Source organism: Phasianus colchicus, chromosome 13 (genome assembly GCF_987193195.1).
Source record: "Phasianus colchicus chromosome 13, bPhaCol1.hap1.1, whole genome shotgun sequence".
Classification (NCBI taxonomy): Eukaryota; Metazoa; Chordata; class Aves; order Galliformes; family Phasianidae; genus Phasianus; species Phasianus colchicus.
Window position 1 is genome coordinate 4649449 of NC_143448.1, and position 22880 is coordinate 4672328.

A 22880-nucleotide genomic window follows, 5' to 3' on the forward strand; every position below is an offset into this window, starting at 1 on the left:
TGAAAAGTAAAGACTGGGCAGTTGCATGTAAATATTCATAAATAATAGTGCTCGAGGCTGCTGCCCGTGTGCGTGAATGAAACTCTGTTTTTCTCCTGTCACATGAAGCTTTAAGGACTTTTTGTCCTGATCAAGAAGGAATGCTTTAATAAGCATCCATGTTAGAGGGTTTGTGCTGTGTAAGCTTGGTACAGACCATATGGGCAAAAAGGCACGTTGTGTGGCAACAACTGCCCTGCTTGTCATCCCCAATCATACTTGCTCTAATCCTTGTTTTAATTTACTCTGCTTGTACGGCACCAATTCTGCCAGTGCGGTCCTTGGGGTCCCTTCATTCCTGCCATTTATGACAAGGAATATGCAAAGGCACAATTATTCATCCACTAAGGTGACAGAGAAGGGCTCTGCTTGGGAATACGTTCCCAGACTTGCAGCATCATAATGTCAGTTGTTAAAGCACTTTGCAGTTGCCAACAATTCTTGAGAGACTTTTTTTTTAATATTCTTGAACGCTCAAGTGCTAAGACTTAAACTGGTCAAAATGAGTCCTTATTGATTAGGAATTGTAATGCTGGAAAGTTTTCTACGTAGTATTCGCCACACTTTGCCATTTATTCAAAGGGGATAATTTTATTGTCTTTTTCCAATCCAGTTAATTATTGTCCTCTTCTCATACGTTTAACTGCAGACAAAGGATAGTATGTTGAGCCACCCTTATTAAGTCTTACAGATTGTATATTGTTTACATTCTGATGTATACCACGTTCTTGAACGGCAAGGGGAAAAAAAGCTACAAAAAACCCTCAAGTGTAGCATTCAGCCTCTCAACTCCATGATGTATTTCATTTGCTATGGTCAGAGCAATTTTAACAATGCCTTTCATTTTCTTATAGCCTAAAATGATTTTCTTTCTGTGAGGCCATTCTCCAAAACTTCTCTTCCCCTTTCAGGGTATCATTTGCAATTTAAAGCTAACCTGGTGAGTGTTCTAACAATAGGCTTGCCCATAAAATGGTTCAAGGCCTGCCTGCATGCCTAATGAGGTTGATGTTGAGCTATTTAGCTCTTTGTCCTTCCATAATATCTACTTAATGCAGTTCAATGGGAGTGGATTGTTAGAAGCATTAAAGATTCTATTAAGTCTTTACTAAAGCCACTCTATTCTAGTCCAGCTGTATAGTGGCAAGAGCATTAAATTTGAGAATGTAGTGGGAACAAGGGGCCTGAAAAAGCACCTATAAAAAAGGGACAAATTTCCTAACGAAGTAAGACCACACTCAATTTAAGACCTGTTACTTTTGTGTCCTAGATCTAAAGAGTTTCTCAGTGTGCATCTTGCTGTGTTCTGAATTAACTCTAGTTTCACTTAATGGATGAACGAGGTACAGTTTTAAATCTTTATTCCTGTGGCACATGAGTAGAGTTTTGCTTTACCACACCATTTAAAGCAAATAATGTTCTGCTCTCAGAAAAACTAACACGTTCTTGCAGGGACTTCTTTCAGATAACATTGAAATGAGCTGTATTTTCTCCATTAACTTAAATACTGTAATGTGATTGATCTGAATAGTGAATACAGAAATCTCTGCGCTTTGGGGGAAGATAAACAACGCTTCTGATGGAAAATGTTCATTCAGCACATTGTTTTGCTGAAGGGATTGCTTTTATCAGGCCTGTATGGTGCTAGCCACCAGCATTGAGAGGAGGGAAGGAAAAAAAAAAGGGTTAGAATGGCCAGGATTTCACACAGTTGGCATTGACTTGGCTTGAAGAGGCAAGCACTAAGCTGTCTTTTCAACCATAGTAAAAACCCTCCATCTGGCCACCCTAAAACTCTGTTAGCTTGTTCAACTCGCTGTCGGCTGATTGGGCTTTGTGAAGCAGAAGTAACAACATCAATAGTATAAACCCTTGCCACTTGAGAGTATTACATTTCATTTCATGCTTGACTTAATCAAAACTGGGGAAATGAAATTTACACCTTTTTGATGTTCTTTTCCCTGCTGTTTAAGGAGAAGAATCTTAACCCATTTGATCTTCACATGCACCCAATAAATGACCAAATATGCCAAGCTGCCAAAAGCAGACGGCTGCCAGTTGCCAGTTTATGTCAGGTCACAGTGAAAGAGCTTAATGCAGAAGGTCTTAAGTTTCATACCAAATACCTCGATTTGCAGCGCGCTGTTTTGGTGCAACACTTACAGTTTAGCTCCCCTCCCTATTAATGTTAGAAAGAAAGCAAAAATGTCACTTTCACTGGAGGGAAATATGTTAGCAGTCAGCTGTTGCACGACAGAGTCAGGAGAGAGTGACAGAGATGAAATGAAGCTGGATGTGAATCGCTTCTTCAAACCCTTGACATTTGTTCCTTTCTTTCCTGGCTCTGATCTACATGATATACAGAGTTGTTGTTGTTGTTTTTCCTGCTAATAACAAGACAGTGCAGCGCAGGATTAGAGATTGAGTGAAAAATGGGACTGGTGATAACATTTTCCCAGTGCCTGGGGGGAGGCTCATTAAGCTGGAGATCGGATCGCAACCGAAATACATACGTGCATAAAACCAACAACTCTCAAAGTTCTGTTTTGCAGCTTACTTGTGCAGAAAGCTTTTTGACTCAGCAAGGGTGAGCCCGGAGGGAGGCTTTGCTGCTCCCATCACAGTCACGTCTCCTCCTGGCATTTGGACGCAGGGCTGCGCATCACCTGCACCGGGTGGTTGAGCAGCCGGCCCGGCACACCGTGATGCCCACCAGCCCTCCTCCCAGTGCTCCTGGAGGACCTTTTGTCAAGGGCCCTCGTTTATGACTTGATGAAAACATTTGTAATAGATAATCAAATACTTATACATTCTGGGGGACAATATCCTGTTTGTTAAATATAAATTAACATTAACACAGATCCCCCATTGCAAAGAGGCGAAGGGTTTTGACACCTTTTCACAGAGACAGGCCGGGCCCCAGCAAAGAAAGCCGAGGGCCTGTAAAGGAACTTGTCTCGAATGGTGATCCTCGGGCTCTTGTGTGACAAGGTACATAGTTTCTATTCAGGGACGGGCAGATTATTGGTTACTATAGTTTCCCTAATGCTCAAATGAAGCCAAGGCCTAAGCTGAACAGAATAGGTTAAAAGGTGCCGATGTTTGGGCCTGCGAAACCACATGTTGAGAGTCAGAGACCAAACAAAACAAAGAGCACATCTCTCTGCTCTTTTGATGTCTTCTCTGAGGGATGCGGAGTGAGAAAAACGCCACTGTGCCCCGTCCCGGCGCTGTGCCGCCCCGTGTCAGCGCCGCAGTGTGGGAGCACGGCACCAAGGAGCCTCGGCCGCCAGCACGGGGAAAGGCTCAGTTTCTTTGCCATCTCCCCTCACGGGGCCTGTGCTGTAGCGTCAGGTGTAAGCCTGGTACTTGGAAGGACTGAGTTCATATAGGCTCAACGTGCGGGTCTCCCTGTGCGTTTCCTTTGGGTCTCTCCTGCAGTTTTCTGTTGGTGCTTCGGCGCAGCACTCGCTGTGTACTCGTGCTCATCACGTGTGTTCCTTCTGCTCTGTTAAAACCCAGTTTAGTGTTTTAGTTTTTTTATTACAACTCTTGTAAGCGAGATAAATGTGTGTCAGCGTTGAAGGGCGAGTGCTTGCTTTGGTAGGCTCCGTTGCCACAGTTTGCTGCTGCTCTTTAAGTATTCCGGTACTCTAGATGCAAGTATTATGCAAAGCAAAATTAATCGGCACCTGCATCTTTTTAAAATAATAGAATTCATGAATTCCAAAGTTTTATCAGTGTTGTTGTAATTCTGATTGTCGTTGGTTCTTTATACCATTATAGAAAAATATCTAATTGTAACAACTGTATTCCTATAGTGAACATATTACTTGAATTCAAACCCTAACAATGGCAATAGGATAACTGTCCTTGAATTTGAGCCTTTTGTGATACATCAATAGGCTTACAATGTGCTGAATTAGCAGGCATATTAATGGGCAGATGCAGCACCAGCCCATTCTTTTTACCCAAATCTTCTTATGCAAATACCCCATGAATCCAGTTCAAAGAGCTAGCTTTAAAATGAGCTTCTACACACATTCAGATGGGTCCTTTCACCACTAGCAATGGGACTTAGATAGAAAGTGACATGAGAAAAGTTTAGACACTTGTTTTTATAACTGAACATGATCTTGTTATCATAATCTGATACTGGTAACTGGCATGGTCTGGTTGTAGAATTTTAAGCCTTTAACAGAGGGAGATAATCTAGGCCTTTGTGCTGCAATGTACTGAATCCTGCACTCAGTGAAAGCTATCAATGAGAATCGCAGTTCATGCTTTTTCAAACAAAACTTTTTCATGGTGAAGGCTTTTATCCTATGATAATTACTTAACTGATTGTAGTGGTGCCTTTAACGTTAGCGAGCTCATAACAAGGGCAAATAAAAAAGGTTGCGTTATTTTAGAATAAATAAATTATCAAATAAACAGGTTTCTTTTGCTTGTTGGACTAAATGCTAATGAGATCGTTATTAAAAATGCTAATGCACAAACACCAGCACGGCTAGTAAAAGTTAATGTATTTTCTGATCTTTCTTTTGTTTGCTTTATTCCTTGTGATTATTCCACCTCAGCCGCATCTGGGCAAGAGAGTTTCTAATGATTTAATTGCATATTTGGGAAATCCTGCCAAAGGAAGAAGAGGAGAATACTTACGCTGTGTCTTTGACATTGAAGCTGTTTCCTCAAACATCTTTCAAATTTGTCTGCCGTTTTTAAGAGGCTGTGGTTTTCTAGGTATTAAAAAAGTAAAAACACACCTGTTAGTTTGAAAGAGTGCAGAGGGCAGAGAGGAGGAATCTCGTTGACATTTCCCATACATGCTGACAGAGCTTCATTAAAGCAATGCTTCCTACAGAATATTCTATGGGAAGTGTAAAGACAACTGAGAATCGATTCTCAGCTGGAGCAAATTGGCATAACTAATTGACTTCTGTGGATTTGGTCCACACTGTTTCAGCCCTGACCAATGTATGGGGTTGATAGATGTAGGTAATTTAAACTACGTGAGATTATTGTAAAATGTGAATGGGGGGGAATAATCTGTTATTTTATCATTACTTTTAGAGAATCACAACGTGTATTAGGTTGGCTCTGTACAACATTAGGGATTGATTTATTCTTCTTTTTTTTTTTTTCCTGAAATGAATACTTATAGTGTGTTCTGAAGCATTACCAAGGTGATTCCTTTACCAATGTTCTTAGTGTAACAGATGAGCATAAAAGCAAGCATGTACTTTAAATGGTTATGTTCAGGGCAATACCACAATTCTGTATTGATGCATTCGGGCAGAAATACCGTGCATTGTGCATGATAGCTGTCCTGGAGGAATGAGTAACAAAGATTTAATGCTAGTAAATGTGAGAGGCCATTGAATCTTCTTCGGGAAACTTGATGTTGCAACATTACTTATTACCAGAAGTATTAATGTCCCTGCTTTTCTTTTTGGTATTGCTGCATATGTCTTGTAAACCAGCTGAAGCAGACTCGGGCACTGAAAAAGTATGTTGAATTAATGTACAGATACATAGAAGGCCTGATTCCATGTTGAGATGTATGTCATTAGACCCCTCCTCTCTCAGAAACACACACGATGACCACTGATCCTGCTGGGCCGTTACTGCCCTACGCTTCTGGAATCAGTTTCATCTTCAATGCAGTTAAACGTAAAGAAGCAAATTTGGACAGTGAATGGCAGAGGGGAATCTATTGCAAAAGACTGTAATAGTAAGGAGCTTCTGTGCAGGAGCTGCTCTTTGGTGTCTGTCAACGGTGTTCCTGGAATGCACAGTAATTTACACTTTGTTTCTGTGAGAATGTAAAATAATTGTACCTATCCAGCTAAATCTTGGTTACTAATGACAGACTGTTAATCTCTTAACTCTTCTTGTGTTGCTGTATCTTTTTGCAGTAGATGAGACTGAATAAGTGAAATTTTGTTTTCTTGCATCTGTTTCTGTATCTGAGTGTTTAACCACAGCACGGAAAAAGTGTGGAGGGAAATCAGTGTGGGAGAACCTCTGAAAGAGTGAAGTGTAAAAGGAGACAGACAAAACATAATCCAGAACCTAAGTATCAAACTGCACGGTATGTAGAAATGTGTGGGGAAAAAAAATAGTGTAAAATAAGGGCAGATAACAACAACATCTAGGAAGCAGGACAAATGAAAAGGAAGCCCTGATTCTGTTTGCTGTTGTGGAGTTCCTTTCAACGTTTTGTGCCTTGTTTACCAGGAATGGGGCAGTTGCAGCAGCAATTAAATGGATTTGAGGACTTGATGAAAATTCCCAGGATGATGTGAGCTGTGCATAGCTGCTGTTTTACTGTGATTCACCAACAGGGCTTTGCATTTCATACTGTTAACAGTAAGGAAAGACAAGGAAATTGTAGATTGTACAAACATTTGAATGAATTTCAGTCCTCATGTGTTTGCTGTGTTTTTATGATTTGAAAACCACATTAGAAGAGGAAGGGAAAACACGGTTTTCAGAATGCATTGATAAGAGTGTCTGTGAACATGATTTTGTTGTAGGAAAGCAAAATGTGCAACATGCTGCTAAGAAAATCAAGTCTTCGAGTTCTTTGTCTCAAGGAACAGATATATTCTCTGGACAAAGTTTCTTGGTGGTGGAGTTTTCAGAACACCATAATAAAAGAGGCGCAGGGGCATGGGGAACCATTTCTAGAAACCAAGAACAGATAAAATACTTGCAGCCAAAGCATAACTTGCAAATGAAATGGGATATTCTGACAGCTTGAAATCAAAACTTTTCAATTCCAAATGGCATTTTTCAGTAAATTGAAATGAATCCATGTCAAAGAAAAAGGTCTCAGTATCATTCCCTGTACTGTTCCCATTGACATTTGACATATTTTAGTACTTAAAGAAACTGGGATAATCTTCTGTATTTCAGTGCTTTAAGGAACTGAACCCTACAGTGTTTGAGCTAAGCCTTAGTTTGTCCTACAAACAAAGCTGAAATGCATCCTCAAGGGATTCAATTTCTTGGTGTTTGTTTTTTTTTGTATTTCAACATCTGGTTCTGAAATAATACAGGGGTTGTTCTGAAAGTAATGCCTCCTGTTTATTTCCATGGAAATTACAACAGATACAAAGAGCACAATAACGCTATTTGTTAGGGTGCATTTTCAGCAGAAAAAGACTTTCAACACGGTCACCACCACCATTAGCTATGGACTTTATCCAGTAATGAACAAGAGCCTGCGTGCCATGCTAGTAACAATCTGCACTGCTGAGAGGCACCACTCACTGCGCTCACATCCCCTGTTTGATCTCCAGAAACATTCAGCAAGCATTGAGGAATGTTAGTGGTGCCATTTTTTCTTCACAGAGGAATCCTGTGGCATACCTTTGCTTCCTATGCGCTTCCATGTGCGATGCCATTCTGTCAGACAACGACAAAATGTAATGGAATATTGGGGGGAAGGTTTGCTCTCTACTGCCGTACCACCAAAATTCATTTCTGATACTGTAGACTGACATAATAAAATAGGAGGCATTACTTTTGGAGCAGCTGTTATAGTTTCATGCCTGCTTTTTTTTTTTTATTTCTTTGTGTGCTCAGGAGGATTTTATTTTTTAATAAAAATCTCTTTCTAGGAAACCCTTTGTGCTTTTAGCACTGTGAGCAAACCAGTGTTTCTCTAACGACAGGTGCTCACCCAGCAGTAACATTGCATGGTGCTGCTTTCCAACCAGAACCAAACAATGAATTATACTCACAAAAATATGCCAGTGTTCCCAGTCTTGCACCTTCATCAGGGCTGAAAGGTTGGCATACTCTGCTAAATCCAAGTTGAAAATAAAAGAATGATGAGAAAGGAATTGTTTCTCTGCCAGCTGGAGTGCAGTGAGGCTTTGCTGGTTGATGAGCAGCTGTAAATACTGTAGATTCCCCCTTTGCACTCGTGCTGTGTAGGTAGTTATGCTGGTGTTTTCTCTGTAACGTCACTGCAGTCGCTATCATTACATTCAACTTCCTGCAGTTTTATAGATTTTCTCTGCTTTTCTTACCTTCCAGATATTAGATGTGCAATGCCCTCTAGCAAATACAGCCACTGCCTGAGCAGATTTCATCCCATCTCTGCTCTACAATGAGAATTGTACAGCAAATACAGCATTCCATTAGTGTACCATCCAGGGGCATTTCCACATGCAGGGATTACTGCAGAATTGAGTGACTCTTCCAAGTTGTGCAGGAATTGGGTGGCAAGTTTGACAATCCAACCCAAGACATCTCATTCAGCACGTGTGGTTCAGCCCAAATCTTTTACTTAAGCCTGACGTTTGAAGGAGAAAAGAACTATTTACTATTATAGATAACTTGTGTTTTCTGAGATATTTATGTAGATAGATGTGTTAGGCATGGCATCAGGTGAAAGCTATCATGTAACAGCAAGGTTCTTTTGCATGAGTTGAGTTGGAGTATTCACTGTGTGCTGCATGTGCCTGTGGAATGAAGCAGGAGCAGAGCAGTAGCTCCGGGGATGGATAAGCCTTTCTCTCTCAGAAATACTTTGCACGTTAGGAGCAGAGCTCTCTCGCTCATTTGAATGTAAGGCAAGCGTGGTCTCCTGATCTCGCAGGACCACTGTGTTTTCTTTGTTAAACCTTCGTGCTCTGTAAGTTGTCAGACTCCTTGGGGGCAGAAACATTGGGACAGTAGTCTTAGGTGAGACTGGTGTAGTGCTCAGGTGTTGGGTCTGGAGTATGAATCTCCCCAGCTGAGTGGGAATCCAAAGAAGATCACACGTTTAGGTCAGAAGATTTAGAGAGCGAGTTGCTTTGCTGTTTGTGATAGCCCTACACATACACAGTTTGTGTAGTAGATTGGCGGAGGGGAGAAGGGAGATTTGGTTCTTTAATCCAGGATCTCTGAAAGAGGATGGAAGAAACAATCTGAACATGCTACAATAATTCAAATCCCTGTAAATACTCTGTTGAATACTAAAACCCATGTAAAATTATTATTGCTCCCAAGGCAGCCTATAAATATTGTTATTGTATTGGCTGAATCCAAACATAAAATATTTCCTCCCTGGTTTGTTAAACAGTTGACAGATATAATAAATGGCACTAGCCAACTCTTAATCTTGGTTTTAAGATTTAGATTTGTTCTAGATGTTAGAATTAACCCTGGTTAGAATACATGATAGATTTCTATTCTACAAGAGAAATATCCCCGCTTCATAAGAAATCCCCTTCTTAAATCATCTAGTCTGTGACATCCCCTTAATCCCTTTATTTTTCTTGAATTTAGCATAAATACGTCCCTTTTTTACACCTCCATCTGTCTATTCTACTTTTTCTGCGTTGTTTCCTGCCTATGTGCACTGAGCTCTTTTTTTTTTTCAGTCATGAGGGCATTAGCTAAAGCAGTAGTTTCCCAGAGCTGATGCCAGAAAAGTAGGCTGAATGACTTGAGAATGGTGAAAGATGTAAATACGCAGAGGCACGTATAGATCTGAATGCAGGCAGGAGTGGAGAAGGACAGATGGATAGATGGACACGCGCACAAATAAATAATGCAGCCAGTCAGTGTATGTATGCATCTATCAGAAAAGTCATGGGCTTCTAAGTGTTCTCACTAAGAGTCTGGTTAATGAATACAAATGTAGTGCAAACTCAGGCAAGCTTAAGACTTACAATGGCTTGTTCCCAGGCATCCACGGAGTGGTAAGGAGGAGAATTAACATCGGATTATCATATTTTACATGTGGGCATATTTGACAATCCTTTTAAGAATAGTTTAAGGACAGATCTAGAGTTTTAAGTATTTGGGAGTAAGGATCGCTAAACACAGATTCTGCAAATCACTTAGCTGAATTCTCCTGAATTTTGTGATGAGTGACACGACTGCACATTCATCGCACATTGACTCCTACGTAACAAAATAAGCTATTTTGTTTTTAAATGTGGGAAGATGGCACTCCATAAGCTACCCTGAACATATAGAAAACTTCCATTTGATTAGCTGAGCCATTTTTGGCAATGTGAGAAGCTATCCACAACTGTAATATTATCAAAAGTCTGTTTTGAAAAGTGAATGGCAAAAGATAGGTATGTTTTCCTGAGTCTCAGGATTCGGCACATCTATGAGGCACGTTCCATAGATGCTGGAGATTTTATGCAGGTACAATCAAGTATGTCTAAGATCACCTGGCTGTGTTACGCAGCTGTCTGACAATGCGGGTTGTGGTTTCTAGATAGTTAATATCTGATCAATGTGCTATCAACATAAATTTTATCTGGATAAGGGGGAGGCAGGAAGACACATGATTGCATTGCTGTCTACTTTGGTTAGCCAGCAGTGTGCGGTTTGTGGCAGCTGTAGGACAAACAAACAACGTCTGATCATGTAGAAAGGCTTTTTTTTTTTTTTTATGAGCTATAAAAAAGATGGCAGAGTAAATTTTTTCCGTGTCTCTTTGCATCTTGTGGAAAGAATGTGCCTTTTCATCAGTTTTAGAGATCTCAAATTGACTTTTAGCGTATTGTCAGATGGCTTCTCAGGTACATCTCCTCTTAAAATGTATCTCCATAATAAACCACCTACCTGGATGTTCTTAGTATTGCTTTTGCTGAGCTGGGGAGAACATTTGCTTTCTTTTCTTAGTTTATTGCCTCATTCGGATGTTTTAGGAATTATTTTATTGTGTGTTTACGATAGCTTTTTTTATGCCAGGAAAAGTAGATTTAGAACACAGAGATGGGTAGAAAGTATTAATTCCTCAAAGTTTTTAAGCTTTACCGTAGATGAAGAGTGTTTAAGACAATATGTCTTGTAGGATTTTGCTCTGTCATTTCTTGTCTGCCTACATGGAGGAGAACCACAAGGGTGGTAGGAAAAGGACAAAGCTGAACTGCTCTGTGGCAGTCAGTGTGACAAGGGGCAATGACCACAGGTGCCTTGGGAAGGTTCTAAATGAATGCTAAGAGAAACGTTCCCCTCAGGAAGATAGAGCAGTACTGAAAGAGGTTGGCTGGAAATCCTTCTAGGTTTCCAAGTGCTGGCTGGGCAGAGGCATGGCTCATCAATTGTTTGTGATGGTCCTGTGGGAGTGTGCAGCAGAAAGGTTAGAGTTCCCTTCCGTGAGTATTTCTGTGATTGCATTAGTCTGTGCTGCACAGAGGTACCAACAAGTGACTCATTTAGGGAGGATTTTCACTGCAGATGAATTTTCCTTGCTGGTGAATTTTTTTAGTGAGATTGTGGGTTTGTGTATTGGGGCCATAATTCCACTGTGAAACAGAACTCCACAGTTCTAAAGCAAAAGCCATATGTTGTGCAATGATCACGCTTCCTCCAACACAGTGACCATCCTAAGTGCTGTAAAATCTTGTTTTCTTGTTGAAGTCCACCACGAACACCAGTTGTGCTTGAAGTTCACTTTTATATGGGCAGTCGTCCGCTTTATAAAACAAAACTAAACAAAGCTAAAATAAAGCAGTTTTCACGTTGTGCAGCAGCACCAGCCTGAAGTTTTGTTTTCTTTCCTGTGTCCATCTGCAGAGTTTAGTTTTAAAAGCTGTTATTGATGATTTTAAAACATTGGTTTAAATACAGCGTAGTCAGACCAGCCGTCCTTCTGTTGTGTCCTGCTGTCTGACTCCAGCTAGCACTGAATGCTTATCAGCAGTGCGTCATCCTTTCCCTGGCCTATCTTCCCAGTTATCAGTGGTTCACTCTTCACTGAAATAGGTAGGATCTGTGGATGCACCTAATAGCAGTATTCAGCACTTTACATGTTTAAGCCCATTGAAACATAGTATTAATTACATTGGTGCATCTAATGGCGCTGTCATTATCCTCTGATGGATTTTTCCAGATAACGAGGCAACCAGATGTTCATTTGGTACATTTCCAAGAGAAATATGTTTCTGTGTATATCTTTCATTTGATATTTAGTGATGTTTGTGTAGCAGTGCACTTGTAATTAAGAATCTCCTACTTGCTTTTTGGAGGGGGGCAGAGGGGAAGGCAGGGAGTAATGCAACAATGAACTCTACTGTATTTCCTATTGAACTGTTTGAAACTCTATCAGGCAGTGACTCAGACTAGGTCACTCTTCAGCTGCTCCCAGCTCTCACCCAAATGTTGAATCAGTTTTGTCTGCTTTTGATTTATGAATGCTTCATTAAATAAGGAGTCTGCAGCAGCAGAAGTTATCTGCTGCTGTTAGGGAAGCACAAGCCTTGGAAGCTGGTGGATGTTGGCTGTGCTTAGAGCAAAGGTCATCCTCTAATGGAAAGAAAAACAAAAACAAAACACTCCCATTCCACTACGAGGAGATACTGAGCTTCCAAGAGGAGTAATTCCTGTAAAATACTACCGTGCCTCTTGTGCTGTACAGATTTTTATGGTTCTTTACTCCTATTTCCTCCCCCAGACAAATTACACAGAATACAGGGCCTGTGATATTCCCAGGTGATAAAGAAATGTGCTACCGGTCAGCTTCTGTCTTGGCTTCCCTCTGCAGGGCTGTGATGCAGAACCTTGTCTCAGTTGGCGGTGGCTCCCTCTTCCTGCAGTGCCGGCTCGTGCTCTGCCCGCAGCATGTTGCCCTTGGGGAGAGGTTTGTAAAAGGTCTGGAGGACTCCAGAGGTGTGCACAGACATGGAGTGGGAAGCCTATCCCATACGCTCTCCTCTGGCTCTACTCTTCGGTTGGGTGGAATCAGTGTGCTATGGCCCGCTCTAAACTTACTGCTCTCTTGAGCCTTGCTGTCCAGCTGTGGCATTGGGTCTGACTCTGCTGTTCCTCTGTGTTCTTCTACTCTAGGCACGCAGCAGATATGCTTCCTGCTTATATGCTTCCTGCTATGTTGGTTCTGGATTTTGACTGAAATTTTTCATTTCCATTTTGTAGTATTGCTGTGGTCAGAAAATTGCCATCGACGGAGGAAATCTGGTCAGTGTTTCTCTGCTGCATGTCTCCAGTGTTGTGCAACATTCTTCTTGCTCTTGTTTGAAACTGTGGTGCCTGTGCTCCAGTTACAGAAACAAAACAAAATGCTTAGGCATGTTTAGGAGTGCACATGCAGTGAAACTTGTTCTACATATAATGAAAAGAGAAACCCCACATTTTTCTTTGTTTCCACCCGCGTTGCATAGAAAAGATGGATTTTCTGCTTTCCTAATAACTGTAAATTCTGAGATAGTACTGTTGTGTGGTTCAAATGGGCAGAATAGCAGTTCACACTCCACGTTGTTCTCATTAAAGGGTGCTGTTTTGCAATCTCAGCCACAGTTGTTGCCAATCGCATGCATTCCCATCATATTTTCTTTGCTTTTTGTAACTCTTCTTCCAAAATCTCAGTAATTAGTATGCAGAATTTGTCTGTCCTTGAAGCTGAAGGGATACTCTGGAGTATTGTCATCAATTATAGCTTTGGGGTTCTCTTCTGCATCTTAAGGATAAAATCCCTAGCTAAATTCTTATGCTGATGTTAAGTACCTGAAGTAAAGTAACTAACTAAAGGAAACATGCAGATTGTAAAGCACTTGTTGTCAGTTTTTGCCAGTATCACTTTAGTAAACCTAGTGGCAACTTTTGGGCATGAACAAGAAGTGATACGACACGGGGGCCTGTGTCTGTCTACATAAATTTCACTTCTTTAAATTAAAAATCCAGTAAATGAAAACTATCCGGATGCACTTGAAATAAATGAAAGGCTGACTCAATGTCTGCTATAGCCATTAATGAGCTTTTCCTACACTCCCTAATCATCTTGATTGTCTTATTGAATGAAATGTATGACACGAGCCTTGTGTGGAATCTCAATCAGGCTCAAGCACTTGCTTCTGTTCTTCGTAGGGTAAGTGGTGATTTACTTCTGGCACCTTTTCAGATGGCACTCTCAGAGCAACTGTTTTTCAGTTGAATCTTCCCCTACCTATACACTTAATTTTGCAGAGCACATGTTGTCTTCAAGATGTTAATGTCTTGATGTCAATATCAGTGACTGCTAATACTCGAGGAGTCTCCCGTGCCAAGGCCTTGGCCAGCAAAACATTTTGCTTCTCTTTTATGAAGCCAGTATACTGCCCTCAAAATGGAATAGGCTGAAGTGGAAAACTGCTGCACAGGTCTGTACTTCCACAGCCTCTTGAAAGAAAGATTCTGCACATTAACCAAAATGTTCCTTCCATCTACCTGATAAGTATTTTATTAGGAAATAAATATTTCTGGTTTTTATCTTCCTGACATTATTGGGTAACCCATTGGAAGTGAGATTGTGGCCCTACCATGTGTCTAGTAAATAATTATTACCCTACAGCCCATAGTCTGCATGAGTTCTATGAGCGTTCTGTTGATGTTTGCAGTCTCAGGAAAGGGCTGAAGATTACAATGGAAGTGGAAAAGGAAATGATTAAGTAAGCTTTGAAAACTAAACTTCTCTTCCTCCTTCAAACTGATCCTTCTGGGCATGGGTAGAAAGAAGTGGAGGACAATGGCAAGGAAGTCTACCTAAACTTATATTTCTGTTTTTTTCATATTTGCTAATGTTTAAAGAAACTCCTTCAGTCTTGTTTAAAAATGAGATTGTTTACTAGTAGTTAACAACATTGTTAATGACTTGCAGTTTCTCATATTCTGTTTTGATTTGATATAGTTTAAAGGACAAAATTGTGCAAATTTAATTCATAATGATGAAGCAATTTTTTTTTTCTGAATGTAATTTCTTTAATAGATTTGACATTTGATATTTCAAAATTGTAAACCTTAACTTTTGCTTTCAATATTTTCAAATGCATGCTTGTCCTTAGTCTTTCATTTTATATCTTACTGAAGAACTCTTGCAAATGCAAATTATAACTGTTCATTTGATTTTCGATCCCAGTTCTGCTGTATCACCATTGCCATGTACTGGTAGCCCATACAGTGCTAACAAGGAGGGCTTTCCTAGCTTATGTAGTATTCTAGAGAAAAGAATCTAAAAGGATGATTTTTTTTTAATCACCAGCGTTCCCATTTTGAGAGAAAATGTAATAAATAAACTGTGATGTTTGGGTGAGAAGGTGTGTTGCTCATGGAAGCCCCAACTAGGAACTGAGCTCTGTAGATACCTGCCATCCTTTACAGGAGGGAGAGCAAAATAAGGGTCTTTGGAGAACAACAGTGAGCCAAGCTGAGGACATGGGGGAAGGGGATCCAAGAGGAATGAAAGGTTAAGAAAATCAGACTGAAGAGGAGGAAAGAGCTAAGGAAGGTGGAAGACAGGAAAAAGGGAAAGTAAAGTGAGAAAAGAAAACTAGGGGAGGAGCAACCAGAGCATCCCTGAAAGAAAAAATATATATATAAATTTATGTTGGCTGGAGACATCCATGATACACTTAGTGCATACCTAAAGAATGTATGATGTTCTTGTGCATCCTTCTGCATGGGTTTTCAGTCTGCTTCTCTGTGTTTGTTAAATGTGTTTTTATGTGCAGTTGGATGAAAACGGGATCTTATTATAGAACAGATTTATTTTTTCTTTCCAAATGTGGCAACGTACACAGAGAAAGGATAGGATGTGTGTTATTTCAACAGGAACTCAGGATGATTTGTTTAATGTGAACGAGGGTGTTAGGTATTGTGAACTATAAAAACATTGCATTGTTAGACTAGAAGAGCTGAATGTATCATTTTTAGCAATCTTCCAAATTAAACAGCCAAGTTTTTCTCTTCCCACCGTCAGTATGACATCATTATGTTTACACTGAAAAAAAAACTATTTGAGAGGTACCTCTTGAGCTGGAACAAGTTATTTGGTGTGGCAAGAATTCCTGAAACGTTCTTAGAAGTTTTCATTTCTGTCTTAGTAAGAGGAAGTCAAAACAAACGTTTTCAGCCATATAAGCCATATTCTTTAAACATTGTTCCCAGTGTCCCAAAAGCACAAAGCCATTAATCAAAAAGGTTCGTACATAGGAGAAAATGTATGAGGAAAAGCTGTGTGTTTGAACAAAAGATGTCTACATTCCTTGTTCGTTCCAGTGATGAACTTGTGCCTTCTATCACTCAGTACTTCAATATTTTCTATTTAAGCCTAGTTTTGTAGTAACTTTTAAAAAATGAAGTTAACAATCACAGTCACTTGAGGATTGGATTACATGGATTACATTCTCGTTTTGTTTCCTTCTGACAGGCCTTTCCTGGTCTTTTTTTCCTGTTCTGCTGAATCCTGATCAACCTGAATGCTGCCTGTTAGCACTGGGACAGGGAGAGCTACCCATGCAGACCCAGATGCTGTAGCCTCATTTTTCTAAGGTAAGGTGCTGTACCACGGTTAAAGAATAAAGCACCCAGATGACCAGGTGCTCCTGTAGCCTCAGTTCTAGGTGGCTTTTTGGTATCACTAGGAAGCAGGAAGACCTGGCTCACACGTGTAAGTTACAAAGGGCTCTGTCTGCAAGAATGATGCCATGATGTCTGGCAGTGGTCACTGGCAGAACATTGAGGTTATTTCTTTGAGTATCACATTGCAGCACAGACCTTCCTGGTGTGATGTCAGGAGGCTCTCATGAACCTTGACTGCTCTACAGCAGCCATGGTTATTCTTAGAGACACTTCCCATTCCTCAGGAAGAGCTCCTGTGAGAGGCTTAGTTGACTTTTATCTTTTGAAGCAAGTATTTAAATGTTGGACTAATTTGTAGCTCATTCGCAGCTCAGCTGCAGCCCTGCCAGCTGCACTGGGATCAGTGACAAGCCTTTCTTCCGCCACCAAAGCACACTTGCAGACAGATCCAGGGCCTAGGAGCACATTGCCCCAGAGGCAACTCAGCTTTTTCACAAGCATGTAGCTGCCTGGGGGAGTTTTCCAGAACAAGTAGCATATTAGGCTCTCCCTAGCAAAGAGAGACCTTACATGCATATAGAAACCTCTCTGGCTTAGTGAGCACTGAATTGGCGTTGCTGCGGACTGCTGTGTTTTATTTGAAGGTGGAGGAGGGCTGGTGATCATGAGGTTAAATATTGCCCAAGCATAGCAGCTGGGCCGTGCAGCTCAGAGGCATGAGCTGCCCTCCTAAGCAGCAGAAGGGGATGAGAGGAAATGCCTCTGTGTCCCCTCCAGGGATGTTCGGAATGGTAGGAGCAATTCTGTTCAGTCCAAGCATCTCTGTTGGCTGGATGGCCATCTGTGACTCAAGGACAACGTTCTTGCAGGAAGTTAGCAAGACATCTGAATTAGGGACAGCCTGTGTTGTGTGTTGGAGCATAAGGAATATGAGTTCCTTTCTGGGCGGAGGTCAGAAAATTAGTTAATGAGGTTGAGGTAGGAATTGGCAGTAAGTACACTGGAAGACATCTGTCTATGCAGTTCAGCAGTCATTTGGCTGTACTGAGTGTTGCAGGGGTTGCTTCTCCGTACGTTGTGTTCTTCAGTCGTGTTCCACCCATCACTTCTGGCTTTGGGGAATGAGGCTAGGAATGTGTTTGACCTCCCAGAGCTGGAAAGCTGATCTGTCCTTATGACACACTTACTCCAAAGCCTGGCAGCCCCATTCCAAGCCATTGACCATGGCTAAGCTGGCTGTGCTGGCTAGAGGGCTGCAGCTATCCTGGGCATGGGCCCCCCAGGCTGTGTCAGAGAACCCTGGCTGACAGGGTTCCTGTCAAGCCACGCTTTTGGTTTTACTTCATCACTGAAAATAAGTGTTGTTTTCATAGCCATGTGTTCATCTGGGCCTCCTTATCTGAGGAAGAGAAAGGGCCTGGCACCTCTAGGTCTCTTGGCACAATCCTTTCAGCATGGACAGTAAATAAAGGTGTTTTTAAGAGAAGACTATTCATGCTGAACTTTTGTTTTTTAGTTCAAGAGAGTTTTTGTTTATACCTCTGTTAACTTTAGTCCAACTTACAGGCACAAAAGATGCTTCTTTTCAATCCCATCCTTCTCTTATGATCCAAGAAAGCATGGAGGAGTGAAAACAGCCAATCACTGCCTGTTAACACAGGCTGCTGAAGGGATTATGTTAGTTCATGATAACTGTCCAGATGCTCCACACGCTGGGATCTTGCTGCCGGCTGGGAGATTCCCATAGCAGGCATCAGATAGTGTGAGAAAAAGAAACGTGATCAGGGCTCTTCTTGAGGAGAGTAAAACATACACCCAGCAGGGAGGAGAATATCCTAGAAACAAACAGCAGGGAGCTGAAACGAGGAAGAAGCAGCACAGGAAATAGAACTACAATTCTGATGCCACCAGCCAGATTAGCAGAAGCTGAGCAGGAGGAACCAGAGAATTTCTGTAAAGCAGGGGAGCACCGTGTTAGATTCACCCTTGACCAGTAAACCTGGCTTTCACAATGGGGGTGTGTGAATGAGCAAGAGAGGTGTAGAAATTACCAAGTAAGTGAGATGTCTTCTCATCGTGAGAGTTGATTTCCTTACTATCTTTTCTAAACAATTGTCTTTTTTTTTTTTTCCTCCAACTTCAGAGTGATTTTTTTTAATTAAGAACTGTTCTTTAGGACTTAAACTTACAAAAAACATTGTTTGCTGTACTGGCCCTGTTTCACTAATAGCTTTTGTCTTTCCTAAGTGATGTCTTTGAACTATTTTTTTTCTTTAAACTGAAATGTAGCTCTCGTAGCGCTGCTTGTAAGGGAGTCCAGAATAGAGAATGCTAACAAAAACATTGAGTCTCTACTAACGAGTGAAGTAGTCAACTAATGTCAACTTAGATTTCTTTATTTTGCACGATGTAATCATGAATATGGAAATTAAAATATGAGCATTTTCCTACATTATCTCTTGGTGAACCTTTTTGGTTTTTATTAATTATTGCGTATCGAGTGCAACAAATTCAAAACTAACCAAATGAGCCTTTAAAACCATAATGTTGCTCTTAATTAAAGAGAAACTTTGAATACAGTGGATCAGCTTATTGAGATTCTCCAAGGGCAATAAATACATTATATCTACTTAGTGTTTTAAGCAAATTTTAATTGTCACTAACAAAATTAATTTGATCTTCAAAATGAAGAAAGGGGGTGGAAGTAATGGGAGTCTTTAAGGTCAATGAACGATCCCATAAGAGTATTGAATTGGCAGGTTGAGCGGAGCAAATCATGAGATGGAAAGGGAGATTTCATTAGGATGTCACGTTAACCTGAAGTGATTAAAGTGTGAGGCCTTATAGGAGCTGATTTTTCACTTCTCCAGAAATCAGGGCCTGTAGAGACATGGGGGAGGGATCAAAATAAGAGGACTCTCAGCCTTGCTGTGTTGTGGGTCTTAGGACCTTGGCAAAGTCAAGCTTCCTGAACAAGAGAAGGAAATTGGTCCGTAGTGTGATTAATTAAAGAAGAGATTGAGAATTATTTAAATATAATTTAAAGCCATTTATTGAAAAACCAATATGTGAATATGAGCTTTAATTTCCCTGAAAATAAATCACGGCTAAGGATGAAAACTTTTACATATTTTGTGTAAACCCACTGATTTTGGAGACCTCCCACCATGAAAGAGTGCAGAGGCACTGCGTCTGTCACAGCCCTGGGGGACCAGCCCTGGTGCTCTTGGGCACAGCCAAGAGAAGTTTAAGAGAATGATTAAATACTGGAAAACTTGCAGTATGTGACTGGTTGAATGCTGTAGACTTAACGAACGAGGTTTTCACACTGGAGGGTTTCTGTAGGTTGGAGATGGTTTCTGCTGTCTGTGCTGCGCTCAGGATTCAGGACTCAGCAAATTCCCTTTTGTTGTCTTCAGTCTGCTGCTATTTCAAAACTCGGAGAACTCTTGCTCTTAGCATTTCTATGAATCTTTTATGAAATGTGTTATTGTTTCAGAGTAAAGATGTGGAAAAGATATATTTTTTTAATTTATTTTTATTCCAGAAAGCTTCCTGGAATAGTAGGCTATCACAGTCATTCACAGATAGGGAACTCAGATAAATACAGGCAAAAGTGTGTAGGCTTGCAACAGTGCACTGTGGAGTAGAAGGCACCTATGCAGCTGCTTCTGTTTTCAGAAAAAGGCAAATGAATTAATGAAGCAGAAAGTTAGCAGAGGTTTGCTCTCAGCACTCTGCAGCTTCTGGGACCTGAGCACGACAGTCCAGGTACATCAGTGCGGCAGAGTGCTGTGTGCATGCTTCCCAAATCCTACCCAGAGATAAGCCACAGCTCCCACGTCCCATGTCAGTCTCCTGAGCTATATGGTCCTTGATGTTTTTTGTTTCTTTTAACCCTCTGATAAGCATTCCTTTAGGCTAACCGTGCAATAGAGAGCTAAGTCATCTGTGCTTATGCATTTAATTTCTAGCCTTGAGTAGCACATGAGGAAGGCAGGACTTCAGAATCTGCAGTATTTGAGAGCAGGTACCTGTTGGGTTTCTGGCCATCAAATAGCTCTTTTTAATCAGAAAATACACTTAAATACAGTGAGGGAGGACCAGTATAAAGACAAGAAAACATTCTGTATAGTATGTGAAGTATTTCAGAGGAAACCTGCCAGTGTGTGATTCTCGGCTAAGCAGAAGCTGGGGTAGAATTTTCTGCATCTCATGCACACAAAATTAGTTAATGTCTTTTCTTTCTTTCTTTCTTTCTTTTATGGTGTTGGCATTTATTCAGTGCACCATAAGCCCCGTGTCCTAAATTTCTTGATTCATGTCTAAACATTGCTTGTATTAGCTGTACCCTAATTAATCCTTTTGTGCCACAAGTTGAATTTGCCCAGCATGCTTTCCATTGCCAGCAATGGATGCACCAAATCTGCTGATGCCAAAGAGGTAATGTGCATTTAACACGCATCAGCAATCTCTCTCCCTCTGATAATTGCTGATTCTACTGCACTTAATAATATACCAGTAGGTTAAGGTTATACACAGCTCAGGCAGTGCTAACTATCAGGGTGTGTGGTTATTTTATAATAACCACATTTTAGGGTGTGTTTCAATTTTACAGGGCAGTCATTTACTTCAAATTACTTTGTCATTTCTTAAAGTCGTTGTGTAATTCCTTTATAAAAGAAAAGAAAAAAAAATAATTTTTAAAGATGCATTAAATAACACTAATTATAAGGCTTAGCTCTTAACATATTTTTTATCCTCAGTGCTTTATAGCCATTTTGCTAATTAATTTTTACAGCGTTCTTGTGGTGAGCAACTAGCAGTACCTCTGCCTGAAAGTTAGGAATGCCAAGGCAGGGAAGTCAAGTGGTTAGCTTGTGAGTTGGCTGTAGATCCACTATCAGTATTCAGCTGTCTGACTGCCAGGTTGTGCTCTCAAAAATCTTTCCTTCCTCCAAACCATGGTCTCAAGGGTTGTATCATCTTTAAAACAGAAAAGAACAATGGCCTAAGTCAGTTCTGTGATCAGAAACATCTTTTCTGCCCGAAAGAAGACTTGCTTCTAACCAGTTCCAGGTAAAATACTGCAATTCTGGTACAACCCTGGTCTATGGAGATGGCAGAAATTCAGGTAAATGTCCACCGGTTCTTTTCTTGAAGTTTCATCAACTAATTGGGGGTTATGAGGGAGTTCTGTGTTTCCATTGCCTCCCTTAAGGTTTTGTCAGGCTTCAGTCTAACTACTGGCTGTTGGCATATGATTACATTTCTGAGCTGCTGTCAGTCTCAGGGGCACAACAAAAAGAAATGTCTTCAGCTGCAGGCCTCTAACAGGTTAGGTAGATAGAAGGAGAATGTGTATCCTCTGTCTTTTGTAGGTGCACCATTTGTAACAGAGGAGAAAAAGGAAAGGCAGTAAGCAGAAAGTGAATATGACTCCAATGGCAGGCCATTCTAATTAGGCAAACACGCAGAGTGGACAGCCCTTCTTAATCAACTTAGCCAGACAACTTGAAGCAAAGGCTACTGGAAAAATTTTGTCAATATGGTCAATTTTGTTGCATTGTTGATAATGTTGAAATGTATTCACATGCAGAGTTATGTGTGCACGTGTACTGTTATAGAATAAGATGTATCTATGAAATGAGGTGGCTTTCTAAGACCTAACCTCCATTTATTTAAAAAAAAAAAAAAAAAAATCAATCTGAATATGCATCTTAAATAGGCATGACCTCAACAGTTGGAGGGCAACTTAAAACTACTCAACTTATAAATGGTTGGGTTTTTCAACCCCGTGGATGTATTTTTTTTCTGAATAGTATTATACCCTTATTTACCACACGTGCATTATTTTCAGCTGCCTGGCTTGTCTTGTTGTTTGATTATATTTTTGGTTCCAATATTGAGAGCACTCAAACTGAATCCTCCTCAATCCCTATATATTAAATTTAATTACTTTTAAACTTCCAGTGCTTAGGTATTCTGTTAACACTGCAAATACTAAATAATCATCTGAAGGGAAAAGGTGGCTCTCTTAATTTTCCCATAGGCCCTAATCCTCCCATAGATCATGTTGCAACACTGAACTAGCACGCTCCACTTGGCTTCAGACGAGCTTTGCACCAACTTTAAGGGCTCACATTTTGCCTTACTGCAAAGCATTGCTGGCATCGGTTTGCTGCGGGACTATACTTTGTGCTTGTTTGCTGTGAACAAGAAGAAATATTTATTTAATACCTGCATCGCAAAGGCTGAGTCTCGCAGATAACAGGCTGCCTTGTTGAAAGCTGCTCAAACAACCTTTATTTAAAAGCACTGCTTACCGTAGCTTAGTTTCTGGTCTACTCGACAAAATTGCAGGCTCTGGTAAAATTAAGAGAGGGATGATTCATACACCTGGAGAAAGAATTGGATATTCAAGTCACTTGTCAGGCTGGCAGCTTTAAATTATATAACAGGAAGCTTTCTATTCAGATGTAATGTCACTGAATCACCACTTCTTTATTGATAATTCATTATATGTT